The sequence below is a fragment of the Schistocerca serialis genome, chromosome 6 (assembly GCF_023864345.2).
Source record: "Schistocerca serialis cubense isolate TAMUIC-IGC-003099 chromosome 6, iqSchSeri2.2, whole genome shotgun sequence".
NCBI lineage: Eukaryota > Metazoa > Arthropoda > Insecta > Orthoptera > Acrididae > Schistocerca > Schistocerca serialis.
The window spans coordinates 142,492,779-142,508,092 of NC_064643.1; positions in this window are offsets into that span (position 1 = coordinate 142,492,779).

The following is a 15,314-nucleotide window of genomic DNA, read 5'->3' on the forward strand; positions in this document are numbered from 1 at the left end:
GAAGTCGGTAACAAATCACGGAACAAACATTTTTTCTTGTAAATAAGTTATACAGAACTGCAACCAGTCACTTTTTTTAATAATAATGCTTTATTCCATGAACCGGTTTTAGAACCTTTTCAGGTTCATCTTCAGATGGTTTCGGGAGGATCCGGGAAGTTACATCATTACTGGTAGTAGCATAATGCTGGGTGCTGGTTCTATGGCAGAAAGATGGGTCACACTTTAATGTATCACCATGACTATAGCTTATCTGTCGATATGGATGTAAATTTAGTTTTCACTTACTGCGACAGTATAGGCGGCTTTTTTCGGTTAGTGTCCATCTGTCTGCCTCCATTTTGATGTCCAGAACACTTTCACACAAACTATATTAATTTATACTTTGACAGTGACATTTTTCCAGCATCCAGCATGCGCTTTACAACTGTTGCTTGTAACAAATATCTTGACAGAAAGATATGGCATAGGCCTACTTTGTACAGAGATGTAATTTGTTGTTCTTACATTCTTACTTTAATACATGTAAAGAACTTCTTGTAAAATTTCATGATTCAATAGACAGTACCCGATAGGTTTCGGTGAGCGAGTTTTCGAATCTCAAAATATGTGACATAAAAGGCCGTTCATTGCATTGACTAAGAAGCTTAAAATTTGTACACCGCCGAGGCATTTTAGACTTTAATACTTTAGACTGGAATAGAAGGGAGAACTGATAGAGATACTCAAGCTACCCTCCGCCACACACCGTCAGGTGGCTTGCGGAGTATGGATCAAAATGTAGATGTGGGTGACATGTCTACTGACACAAAGATGGACAGGCAGATGGACAACAAAGCAATCCTATAAAAGTTCCATTCTTACAACCTGAGGAACGAAACCCTAAAACTTACATTTTTTTCTCGCTATAATTTTCAGCTTTTGTATCATTGTCTATACCGGTGCTATACAGGGTGTTAAGAAATTCATGTTACAAATTACTAGGGTTTGTAGACGGGAGTACATAAGCTGCTGAATAGGAAACCAAGTCTGGAAACGTACCGATTGCGTTCTACGACGGTTTCAGTTCAGATATATAACGCGTTCACGTCTGCTGAGGGAAAGAGTCTTGGAGTGTGCTTGTCTTGGAACGCAGCAGGGTCGGCGGAATGACGTGTTCTATGTCTGACGTCACTTAATGTCTCCTTTGCTGTTGGAATGCATTAATACCGTTCTGTACGAACAGTACGCACGGTTCTTCCTTGTCTTGGAATAACGTAAACACATAATGTTAAAGCGTTAATACTAAGAGATGTGCTTAAGTGATAACCGGATGTTTCGTTATGTACTGCGTCACTCCTAATTCAGTTCCTCATGCAGAGGTGGATGAGTTAAACATCCGAATTAAAGCCATCGTAGAACGGAAACAGTATGTTTCCGGACATGGGTTTCCATTTAAAATATTATACAATTCCTGCGTAAATCCTACATGTTTGTAACTGGAATTTCCGAACTCACTATGCATGCACAGTTATTATTTTAGAACTTACAGATCATAGACACGGTAGACTTCATAACTGGGATCTATATAAAGGAATCTTCTTGTGTCGTATGATATGAAAACGTCAGAACTCCTGGAACTATTATGTAGCTTTCGCTCCGATTCCATTGAAATTTCAAAAACAAAATGCGTGGTTTATTCTTACAACTTCTATGCTCGGTCGTGATCTTGATAATATTTACGTTTCCTTTAAGTAATAAAAATAAACAAATGTCCTTTATGGTAAAATATTACTGCTGAAAATTTGTTAGTCTGCTCGCGACTGTCGTAAGAAAAGGTATGCTCTGTGTGTGTTTCATTCGCCAAACGCGAGTTCTCCCGAGTGCCTGTTCTGGTGAAACACAGACCTGTATTTACCAGCACACGTACACACGTTCATAAAGCTTGAGCTAATTGAGATCACGAGGGTATACCGGTGTAGACCTTAGCCAGCTCCACTTTGTGTTTGTTAACAAGATTTATTTCGAAAAGTATTTCGAGCAGCCCGCACTAAACATTATGAGTAGCCAAGGGAAACGGAGTACTCGACTACGATGACTTTCCTGCCTTTTGCAGGCGGTGTGTGCTACAACATAGTCAGGTTCGTCCAAAAACCACGAGTAAAACATGGTTTTCGTCCTCCAGCGCGACTGCGTAAGATACTGGATTCTGTAAGAGAGAATCTCGATCTAGAATGAGATTTTCACTCTGCAGCCGAGTGTGCGCTGATATGAAACTTCCTGGCAGATTAAAAATTGTGCCGGACCGAGACTCGAACTCGGGGCCTTTGCCTTTCGCGGGCAAGTGCTCTACCATCTGAGCTACCCAAGCACGACTCACGCCCCGTCCTCACAGCTTTTCTGGCAGTACCTCGTCTCCTACCTTCCTAACTTTACAGAAGCTCTCCTGGCTAAGCCATGTCTCCGCAATATCCTTTCTTTCAGGAGTGCTAGTTGTGCAAGGTTCGCAGGAGAGCTTCTGTAAAGTTTGGAAGGTAGGAGACGAGGTACTGGCAGATGTAAAGCTGTGAGGACGGAGAGTGAGTCGTGCTTGGGTAGCTAAGGTGGTAGAGCACTTGCCCGCGAAAGGCAAAGGTCACGAGTTCGAGTCTCGGTCCGGCACACAGTTTTAATTTGCCAGGAAGTTTCGAATATCGATCTGATGAAACAAGCAGAATAGAATATCCTGCGTCAGTTATACGGGAGATCACATATTTTCCACGTGTCGCGCCTTACGATGAACACAGGTGTCACACTCGATTGGGTCAGCCCAGAAACATGAGGTTGCTGACCACTGTGTAAATCCGAAGCTACGAGACATTTTAATGTGCGGTTGGTAGCACTTGTCGCAAACAAGTCCTGCACAATGCCTTTTGTTTGGAACGCCCACTGTTGTGTGCTTGTCAACAAATAATTCCTATCCCTCGATAATTAATTATTAAAGGTGCTTCATCTGCACGAATCGTATGTTGTGAAAGAAGGTCAATTATGGAGTAACGCCACAGACATTCAAATCCATACGCTCGCTTTGAGTATTCAGACCAACTGCGAAAATAGATGAGGTGTCAAAATTGCCTGGTATCTCATTATTCCGGATAAGATGGTCCACACGCAAGCGCTGGCGTTTAAGTGCCAGTGAAAATAAAGTGTCTGCAAATAGAATCGTCCGCAGGCGACATTTCACGCGAGTGCCGAAAGCTACACCATAACAGAAAGGACACTGACTAATCCAATAAGCAAGACTCGGAGAGTCGAAGTATTTCACTCCGGTGCAAAAGACTGCAACCAGAACCTAAGCCAGAAAGGGGGAGGATGAACTGGTGTTCGTTTAAATGGCGAATCGCGAAATATACTCAAAGGCAAAAAAAAAAAAAAACTGAAATTACCCAAATCACACGGAAAGTGATCAGAAATACAAATGATCACAGTTTCAGTGAAATTGGATGATTTATTCGAAAGAAAGAGCCTCACAAATTGATCAAGTCAGTAACATTTTGGTCCCCATCTGGCCCGTATGGAAGAAGTTATTCTGCTTAGCACTGACTGATAGTGGCTCGATGCCCTTCTGAGGGACATCGTGCCAAATTCTGTCCAAGTGACGGGTCAGATCGTCAAAATCCCGAGCTGGTTGTAGGGCCATCCACATAAAGCTCTAAACATTCTCGTTTGGGGAGAGACCTGGCGACTTTCCTGGCCAAGTTATGGTTTGGCAAGTATTAAGACTAGCAACTGAAACTTTCGCCGTGTGGGCCTTTTTTTTTTTGGTCATCAGTCTACTGACTGGTTTGATGCGGTCCGCCACGAATTCCTTTCCTGTGCTAACCTCTTCATCTCAGAGTAGCACTTGCAACCTACGTCCTCAATTATTTGCTTGACGTATTCCAATCTCTGTCTTCCTCTACAGCTTTTGCCCTCTACAGCTCCCTCTAGTACCATGGCAGTCATTCCCTCATATCTTAGCAGATGTCCTATCATCTTGTCCCTTCTCCTTAGTGTTTTCCACATATTCCTTTCCTCTCCGATTCTGCGTAGAACCTCCTCATTTCTTACTTTATCAGTCCACCTAATTTTCAACATTCGTCTATAGCACCACATCTCAAATGCTTCGATTCTCTTCTGTTCCGGTTTTCCCTCAGTCCATGTTTCACTACCATACAATGCTGTACTCCAGACATACATCCTCAGAAATTTCTTCCTCATATTAAGGCCGATATTTGATATTAGTAGACTTCTATTGGCCAGAAATACCTTTTTTGCCATAGCGAGTCTGCTTTTGATGTCCTCCTTGCTCCGTCCGTCATTGGTTATTTTACTGCCTACGTAGCAGAATTCCTTAACTTCATTGACTTCGTTACCATCAACCCTGATGTTAAGTTTCTCGCTGTTCTCATTTCTACTACCTCTCATTACCTTCGTCTTTCTCCGATTTACTCTCAAACCATACTGTGTACTCATTAGACTGTTCATCCGTTCAGCAGATCATTTAATTCTTCTTCACTTTCACTCAGGATAGCAATGTCATCAGCGAATCGTATCATTGATATCCTTTCACCTTGTATTTTTATTCCACTCCTGAACCTTTCTTTTATTTCCATCATTGTTTCCTCGATGTACAGATTGAAGAGTAGGGGCGAAAGGCTACAGCCTTGTCTTACACCCTTCTTAATACGAGCACTTCGTTCTTGATCGTCCACTCTTATTATTCCCTCTTGGTTGTTGTACATATTGTATATGACCCGTCTCTTCCTATAGCTTACCCCTACTTTTTTTCAGAATCTCGAACAGCTTGCCGGCCGTTGTGGCCGTGCGGTTAAAGGCGCTTCAGTCTGCAACCGCGTGATCGCTACGGTCGCAGGTTCGAATCCTGCCTCGGGCATGGATGTGTGTGATGTCCTTAGGTTAGTTAGGTTTAATTAGTTCTAAGTTGTAGGCGACTGATGACCTCAGAAGTTAAGTCGCATAGTGCTCAGAGCCATTTGAAACATTTTTTTTCGAACAGCTTGCACCATTTTATATTGTCGAACGCTTTTTCCAGGTCTACAAATCCTATGAAAGTGTCTTGATTTTTCTTTAACCTTGCTTCCATTATTAGCCGTAACGTCAGAATTGCCTCTCTCGTCCCTTTACTTCTCCTAAAGCCAAACTGATCGTCACCTAGCGTATTCTCAATTTTCTTTTCCATTCTTCTGTATATTATTCTTGTAAGCAGCTTCTATGCATGAGCTGTTAAGCAGATTGTGCGATAATTCTCGCACTTGTCAGCTCTTGCCGTCTTCGGAATTGTGTGGATGATGCTTTTCCGAAAGTCAGATGGTATATCGCCAGACTCATATATTCTACACACCAACGTGAATAGTCGTTTTGTTGCCACTTCCCCCAATGATCTTAGAAATTCTGATGGAATGTTATCTATCCCTTCTGCCTTATTTGACCGTAAGTCCTCCAAAGCTCTTTTAATTCCGATTCTAATACTGGATCCCCTATCTCTTCTAAATCAACTCCTGTTTCTTCTTCTATCGCATCAGACAAATCTTCACCCTCATAGAGGCTTCCAATGTTTTCTTTCCACCTATCTGCTCTCTCCTCTGCGTTTAACAGTGGAATTCCCGTTGCACTCTTAATGTTACCACCGTTGTTTTTAATGTCACCAAAGGTTGTTTTGACTTTCCTCTATGCTGATTCTGTCCTTCCGACAATCATATCTTTTTCGATGTGTTCACATTTTTTCTGCAGCCATTTCGTCTTAGCTTCCCTGCACTTCCTATTTATTTCATTCCTCAGCGACTTGTATTTCTGTATTCCTGATTTTCCCGGACCATGTTTGTACTTCCTCCTTTCATCAATCAACTGAAGTATTTCTTCTATTACCCATGGTTTCTTCGCAGCTACCTTCTTTGTACCTATGTTTTCCTTCCCAACTTCTGTGATGGCCCTTTTTAGAGATGTCCATTCCTCTTCAACTGTACTGCCTACTGCGCTATTCCTTATTGCTGTATCTATAGCGTTAGAGAACTACAAACGTATGTCTTCATTCCTTAGTACTTCCGTATTCCACTTCTTTGCGTATTGATTCTTCCTGTTTAATGTCTTGAACTTCAGCCAACTCTTCATCACTACTATATTGTGATCTGAGTCTATATCTGCTCCTGGGTACGCCTTACAATCCAGTATCTGATTTCGGAATCTCTGTCTGACCATGATGTAATCTAATTAAAATCTTCCCGTACCTCCCGGCCTTTTCCAAGTGTACCTCCTCCTCTGGTGATTCTTGAACAGGGCATTCGCTATTACTACTCAATTAGTCTTTCTCCTCTTTCACTCCTTGTCCCAAGCCCATATTCTCTTGTAACCTTCTCTTCTACTCCTTCCCCTACAACTGCATTCCAGTCGCCCATGACTATTAGATTTTCGTCCCCCTTTACATACTGCATTACCTTTTCAATATCGTCATACACTTTCTCTATCTGTTCATCTTCAGCTTGCGACGTCGGCATGTATACCTGAACTATCGTTGTCGGTGTTGGTCTGCTGTCGATTCTGATTAGAACAACCCGGTCACTCAACTGTTCAAGTAACACACCCTCTGCCCTACCTTCCTATTCATAACGAATCCTACACCTGTTATACCATTTTCTGCTGCTGTTGATATTACCCGATACTCATCTGACCAGAAATCCTTGTCTTCCTTCCACTTCACTTCACTGACCCCTACTATATCTAGATTGAGCCCTTGCATTTCCCTTTTCAGATTTTCTAGTTTCCCTACCACGTTCAAGCTTCTGACATTCCACGCCTCGACTCGTAGAACGTTATCCTTTCGTTGATTATTCAATCTTTTTCTCATGGTAACCTCCCCCTTGGCAGTCCCCTCCCGGAGATCCGAATGGGGGACTATTCCTGAATCTTTTGCCAATGGAGAGATCATCATGACACTTCTTCAATTACAGGCCACATGTCCTGTTGATACACGTTACGTGTCTTTAATGCAGTGGTTTCCATTGCCTTCTGCATCCTCATGTCGTTGATCATTGCTGATTCTTCCGCCTTTAGGGGCAATTTCCCACCCCTAGGACAAGAGAGTGCCCTGAACCTCTATCCGCTCCTCCGCCCTCTTTGACAAGGCCGTTGGCAGAATGAGGCTGACTTCTTATGCCGGAAGTCTTTGGCCGCCAATGCTGATTATTTATCTTACTGAAATGTTACCTAGGATGCTTTGCCATGAAGCACAATACTACAGGGTGCAGTATGTCGTCGATGTACCGCTGTGCTGTAAGGATGCCTCAGATGACAACGAAAGGGGTCCTGCTTCGAAAAGAAATGGCACCCCTAACAACCACTAACCACCACTACTGGTTGTTGAGCCGTATGGCAGGCGAGACTCAGGTTGGTATCCCACCGCTCTCAGAGGACTCTCCAGACACATCTTCGCTTGTCAAAGGGGCTCATTTCGAAGCAAGACTCATTACTGAAGACAGATGTACTCCAGTCAATGAGATTCCAGCTCAAAAACGTGTCTATAGACGGTCCGGATACCGGCGGGGTACCAAACGGACTGTCTCGCGCCATGTTGCCCGTCGCCGAAGGGTGATGGTCTGATCTACCATTTCTTTTCATAACAGAACACGTTTGGTTGTCATCTGCACCATTCGCACAATACAGTGGCATGTCGACGATACTTTACGCCCCTTTTCGTTGCCCTTCATAGCATCAGTCCTTGTTTCACATCTCGGCTAGGTAAGGCCCACCCGCACATGGCGTTAGTTTCTACTGCTTGCCTTAGTACTTGCCAAACCATACCTTGACCACCAAGGCCACCAGATTTCCACCAGTTGAGAACGTCTGACGCATCAAGAATAGGGTCCTCCAACCGTCCCGGGATTTTGACAATCCAACGCGCAATATTCGGCACGATATATCTCAGGAGCACATCCAACAAATTTATCAGTCAATGACAAGCCCAATTGCTTGCGTAAGGGCTGGAGGTGGACCAACGCGTTACTAACTTGCTCAGTTTTTGAAGCTGTTACTCTTGAGTAAGTCTTCCAATTTTTCTGAAATCTTAATCACCTTTTGTCTGCACATTCAGATAATTTCTTCGTGGTGCGTGGGTCCACTTGTCCACTTGCTACTCGTTACTATACATTACGCGTTGCTTTCTTCACACTTTGAGTTGACATTATGTCTTTTAACAGCGGAGGATAGTCGTTGGTTCTACGAGAATTTTGTTTTCTAGTGAGGGAGCCTCAGTCTTCAATTTTCACGTTTTAAAGATGACAGTGGTTGGTTCGTCGATACAGTGTTACAGTAATCGTCTTACTACTATTGATACCTTCGCGCATTTTCCTAAAGCTTGTATTTTAAACGAATTTTTGTTTTATTTTATCTTGCTATTCATGAGTAATACTGAACTAAACTTCAGCATTTAGCGTACAATTGAGATCATCTTTGAGTAAGAATAGTCAGCCGTGGTGGCCGAACGGCCCTAGGCGCTTCAGTCCGGAACCGCGCGACTGCTACGGTCGCAGGTTCGAATCCTGCCTCGGGCATGGATGTGTGTGATATCCTCAGGTTAATTAGGTTTAAGTGGTTCGAAGTCTAGGGCACTGATGAACCCAGATGTTAAGTCCCAAAGTGTTCAGAGGCATTTGAACTATTTTGAGTTGGAATAGCCAAACTACCACATTTAGTGCAAAAGTAATTTGCGAACTTTCCTATTCTAAACACGATCCCCAGGCACGCTTACAAAAGCGCCAGAGTGTTAATTGGGATAGTGCTTTAGCGAAGCGTTTTGGTGTTCTGTTGTTGACGACAAACACCTACCTCTTCGTATCTTTGATCGATCTGTGTGCGTAATGGATCTCTTACGTTTCTACATGGCAAATGCCACATATGGTTTTTACCGATATGGTTAAACAAAAGGAAACAATCTGTAACACTATGTACGAGGGCAGTTCAATAAGTAATGCAATACATTTTTTTTTCTGAAACAGGGGTTGCTTTATTCAGCATTGAAATACACCAGGTTATTCCCCAATCTTTTAGCTACACAACACTATTTTTCAACGTAATCTCCATTCAATGCTACGGCCTTACGCCACCTTGAAATGAGGGCCTGTATGCCTGCACGGTACCATTTCACTGGTCGATGTCGGAGCCAACGTCGTACTGCATCAATAACTTCATCATCCGCGTAGTGCCTCCCACGGATTGCGTCCTTCATTGGGCCAAACGTATGGAAATCCGACGGTGCGAGATCGGGGCTGTAGGGTGCATGAGGAAGAACAGTCCACTGAAGTTTTGTGAGCTCCTCTCGGGTGCGAAGACTTGTGTGAGGTCTTGCGTTGTCATGAAGAAGGAGAAGTTCGTTCAGATTTTTGTGCCTACAAACACGCTGAAGTCGTTTCTTCAATCTCTGAAGAGTAGCACAACACACTTCAGAGTTGATCGTTTGACCATGGGGAAGGACATCGAACAGAATAGCCCCTTCAGCGTCCCAGAAGACTGTAACCATGACTTTAACGGCTGAGGGTATGGCTTTAAACTTTTTCTTGGTAGGGGAGTGGGTGTGGCGCCACTCCATTGATTGCCGTTTTGTTTCAGGTTCGAAGTGATGAACCCATGTTTCATCGCCTGTAAGAATCTTTGACAAGAAATTGTCACCCTCAGCCACATGACGAGCAAGCAATTGCGCACAGATGGTTCTCCTTTGCTCTTTATGGTGTTCGGTTTGACAACGAGGGACCCAGCGGGAACAAACCTTTGAATATCCCAACTGGTGAACAGCACTACCAACAGAGATGTCAAGTTGAGCACTGAGTTGTTTGATGGTGATCCGTCGATCATCTCGAACGAGTGTCTTCGCACGCTCCGCCATTGCAGGAGTCACAGCTGTGCACGGCCAGCCCGCACGCGGGAGATCGGACAGTCTTGCTTGACCTTGCGGCGATGATGACACACGCTTTGCCCAACGACTCACCGTGCTTTTGTCCACTGCCAGATCACTGTAGACATTCTGCAAGCGCATATGAATATCTGAGATGCCCTGGTTTTCCGCCAAAAGAAACTCGATCACTGCCCGTTGTTTGCAACACACATCCGTTACAGACGCCATTTTAACAGCTCTGTACAGCGCTGCCACCTGTCAGAAGTCAATGAAACTATACGAGACGAAGCGGGAATGTTTGAAAGTATTCCACAAGAAATTTCCGGTTGTTTCAACCAAAATTGGCCGAGAAAAAAGATGTGTTGCATTACTTATTGAACTGCCCTCGTGCTATAGTGATTGACACCAGTGTACTGAACCGGGATAAAAACGAATTGTCATTCAGATAATAAATGATGACACATTGTTGTAGGAGATGCCGCAACTATATAACTTTTCACATAATTTTAACAATCTCAAATGCATTTAGTAGCATTTAAGAATTAGTTTCGATGACATTTAACGATTATCTTCAGATGTGATTAATCACGAATTGTGAAAAGTCGCATTTCTTTCAAAGGGAAGGAAACTATGGCATTGTTCCTTCCCTACTCGTCACCCATAACATATCACTTATCATTATATATTTTTTAAAGAAATCTGACTTTTAACTTCCATGGTGAAACAGTTTCGACGACTGAATTCAGCATTTCATCCTTCTCTTTAACATCATCCGTTTCCACGTCAGTACGGTGACTGAGCGCTTGACTAGATGATTTCGGACACCTTACTATTCTTATACAAGACCGAAACTTATTAGGGTTTTTAGTGAGATTAACCAGCAGTATTTTACTCCTAAATTCAGGAAATTCTTCTCTCATAGATCTCCTTATACTTTTCTCGCTCAGTTGTCTTTTATTGGTGAGTTATGTTTCGACTTCACATAGCGCCATCACTACCAACTCTTTTCTGGAGTGAAAGAAGTTGACGTACGGTGATTTTATTAGGGACATCTTGAGAAGCACCATTCCAAGACGGTGGTGAAAGAGAGATGTGTTTCCCACTGATATTTTGACGTTGGACTATATGTCCCAGTGGCAATTAAATGATCGTCTTGTATTTTCATTTATGATTACAAACATTTCACGTATCTGTAGATTTTTCAAATGACAAGCTCTTTACTGTTATATATTAAATGTATTCGCAGTTACAAATATAGACTACCATCGGCTGTACGACGGAATGACGTGAGTGAAAGTGTTTGCCGAACCGGGGCCCGAACCCGGATTTCCCGCATATTGAGAGCGGTCGCCTTATCATTTGGCTATCCTTGCACGACTCGCAGCCAGAGCCAAAATTCCACTTGTCTACAAACTTCCATACGTCTACAAACTTCCACATGTCTACAAACTTCCACATGTCTACAAACTTCCATATGTCTACAGACTTCCATATGTCTACAAACTTCCATGTCTGTACTCGTACATTCACTATGTACAGGGTGACAATTATTCAATTATATGAAAAAAACGTAAATCAGTCACAAACTATCACGTGCACACGCTTCACTCAACATGTAAACGTCACCTCAGATGTTCAGATTTAGGTTATGACATGTTCGGTATACGTGCCATCATTGCCGATGATGTCTGGCAGACGAATAGCGAAATCCTGCAGACCCGCTGAAGCGTCGGAACATCGATGATGTCGATGACCTACTGAATGGCTGTTTTCAGCTCACAAGGGAACCTCCCCATCGCACCCTCCTCAGATTTAGTTATAAGTTGGCACGGGGATAGGCCATGAAAAACTGAACACAGATCAATCGAGAAAACAGGAAGAAGTTGTATGGAATTATGAAAAAAATAAGCAAAATATACAAACTGAGTAGTCCGTGTGTAAGATAAGCCACATCAAGGTACGTGTACACTGAGGAGCACCGTGGTCACGTGGTTACCGTGAGCAGCTACGGAACGGAAGGTCCCTGGTTCAATCCTCCGTCCAGTGAAAAGTTTTAATTTTTTATTTTCAGACAACTATCACAGTTCATGCACTCAGACATGATCAACTTCGCTCTCCAAAATTCCAGGACATGTTCAGATTTGCTTGGACACATGCAGGATTTGACGGTCTACACACGGAAAAACTTGAAAACGTTAAAAACGTATGTTTTGACAGAGCACAGGGAAAACTGTGCGACTGTGAAACTGTTGCATTCATTTGTTGCCATTTATGCGACAAACTCTTATGTTTTCATCACTTTTTTGGGACTGATTATCACATCCACAAGAAAACTTAAATCGGGCAAGGTAGAAGAATCTTTTTACCCATTCGCCAAGTGTGCAAGTTCGGTGGGTCTACAACATATTTCTGTAATGTGACGCACATGCCGTCATCAGTGTCGTATAGAATATTTCAGACGTGTTTTCCTGTGGAGGAATCGGTTGACCTATGAATTTGCGATCAAATGTTTTCGGTTCCTATTGGAGAGGCACGTCCTTTCGTCTACTAATCGCACGGTTTTGCGGTGCGGTCGCAAAACACAGACACTAAACTTATTACAGTGAACAGAGACGTCAATGAATGAACGGTCAGATCGTAACTTTGCGAAAATAAAGTAAGTAAAATTTTTATTCGAAGGACGACTCGAACCAAGGACCTCTCGTTCCGCAGTTGATCACTCTAACCACGGGACCACGGCGCTCTTAAGCTTACATACTCCTTGATGTTGCATATCTTACACTTGGACTACTCAGTTTGTATATTTTGCTTATTTTTTCGTAGTTCCAAACAACTTCTTCCTGTTTTCTCGATTGATCTGTGTTCAGTTTTTCAAGGCCTATCCACTGTGTCAATTTATAACTAAATCTGAGGGGGGTGCGATGGGGAGGTTCCCTTGTCACTAACGGTTTTGGGGTTATTTCTGTACATCTTGTCTTTAATATAGCCCCACAAAAAGAAGAAGCATGTATTCAAATCAGGAGAATATGGCGGCCAGTCGAGGCCCTTGCCAGTGGCCTCTGGGTATCGCAGAGCCAGAACGCCGTCTACAAAAGTGCTCCTCCAGGACATCGAACAGTCTCCAGATCCGATGGGGTTGAGACCCGCTTTGCATGAACTACATATTGAAATCGGGGTGGCTTTGAATAATGGGGATTGAAATTATCTTCCAAAAACTTTACTTATTGTTCGATAGTCACCGTGCCTTCAAGGAATATCGCACCGATTATTCCGTGACAGAACACCGCGCACCATACATCCGCACGTTGATCGCGAAATGCGGATTCTCAGTCCTCCAAATGCGCCAATTCTGGTTAATGACGAACCCATCCAAATGGAAGTGGGCTTCGTCGCTAAACCAAATGTGTATACTAATTCCCACCATGCCCCTCGGCCAACAAGTGCCATTTGACGTCTTAACGCAAACAGTTCAGAAGTTGAAAGTTTTTATAAAAGACATCATATTTATGCCAGTGACTGTAACACTTTGCAATTTCGGCCTTAAGTCATTATCAGTTGCAAATTTTTGTGGCTTTAAGCCATGTCAACTTAGAATGAGCTGACACATTTATATTTGACAGTTTTATTTCCTTTAGTTGAATAATTGTCACCCTGTATATTCCCGAAGAGATGAGTTCTTTCAACTTGAAATTCGCTTATTCGATGTCAACGGATAAATACGATATTGCAGTACCTGTGTTACTCCGAAAAAGGAACTTCGCATAGGAATGCGGAATAAAACAGGCAACGCAATATCGTCTTCAGTTACATGTAAACGTCTCAAGTGACAACCACATCGATCCTCCGCGTTGTGATGCAGTGTGAAACAGTTTCTGGACAAACCAGTCTGACTCATGGTACTTAGCAGTAACAGGTAGCAAATGAAATGTTTGGGGCTCAAAAGTAGCTTACCCTTACATGTTTCCATCTGCTGAATTCAAAAATCAACATGAAGATGACTGATTAGCTAGTGCCTTATTGCTTTGTAGATATGACATGTCATTTTTCCCCTACTTAAATTATTAATTTGGGGGTGATTTTGATTTTGGACTTTTCACACCTGTTAAATGACAAAACAGAAAGTTATCCAGCTTTTTGTACGCTATAAATATTATTATTGTTGCTATGACTATAAATTTCGTAATGTCGTTGTTGTGATTAATGCGGAGTTTCTAGTTTTCGAGTAGTTTTCAAGTGTAAAATTTGTAAAATTAAAATGTCACAATGTGTCGGCTTATTGAACAATTTTTGTTACGTGTGTGGTGAAATAACATTTTCGTGACAGAAACGCAATCTGACGCCTTTTGTGAAGATGGCCTATTAGCACTGTTTTGGTATGAAGGTAGAGGACGAGGATAAATCTATGACCTCTGCTGTGCTTGTGGTTATTCCGGAGCCTACAACCACACAAATAACTGCTATTTCTGCTTGACTCCAGCTATATAAGCAGGACGGTCAGTCAAAGAAAATAGGAATAGTTCAATACCTCCGCTGCTATTCGGCCTATTACACATTCAGATAGTTTACCAGTTCCTGTTCCACTCCTACAATTGAGATTTAAGTAGAAAATAGTGTATTGCACATCCCCTGAGTCTGTTTCTGACTAAGAAGATGGTAAACCTAGTTGTCGAGCTGCAACTGGCGGATATGGAGAAAGATTTCACTAGGGTAATTCTGTAATGGAACGAAGATTTCAGGGCTGTTGGAATGAAACAATACTTGCGGGTTACGGGTGGTTTGTAAGTAGGGAATCTCGGGAATTTACTCGCAAGAAGCAAGCCAAAAGGCAACGATCTCATAAGGCCACCACATAATTCTCTCCAGACTCAGCCATGTTTTTCCATCAATTTATAATAATTACAATGTAACTTCGTTCTAAAAAATTTCAAGAGGACAGTGTTGTTAACATACGTAATTATAATGTATTTCTGTCTCTTAATCAAATAAAATACTTCGACCTAATGTGTATGACAGAAATCAGACCTAATACATTTTTTCTTTGTCATACAAATTTTTCTCAAGCCAAATTAATGAGTGGGCAACGGCCTTGCCGCAGTGGATACACCGGTTCCCGTGAGATTACCGAAGTGCTCTCGGGCGTGGTGGGCACTTGGATGGGTCACCATCCAGGCCGCCTTGCGCTGTTGCCGTTTTTCCGGGTGTACTCAGCTTCGTGATGCCAATTGAGGAGCTACTCGACCGAATAGTAGCGGCTTCGGTCATGAATACCATCATAGCGACCGTGAGAGCGGTGTGCTGACCCCACGCCCCTCCTATCCGCATCCTCCACTGAGGATGACACGGCGGTCGGATGGTCCCGGTAGGCCACTCGTGGCCTGAAGACGGAGTGCAATTTAATGAGTTCTGGCTCTTG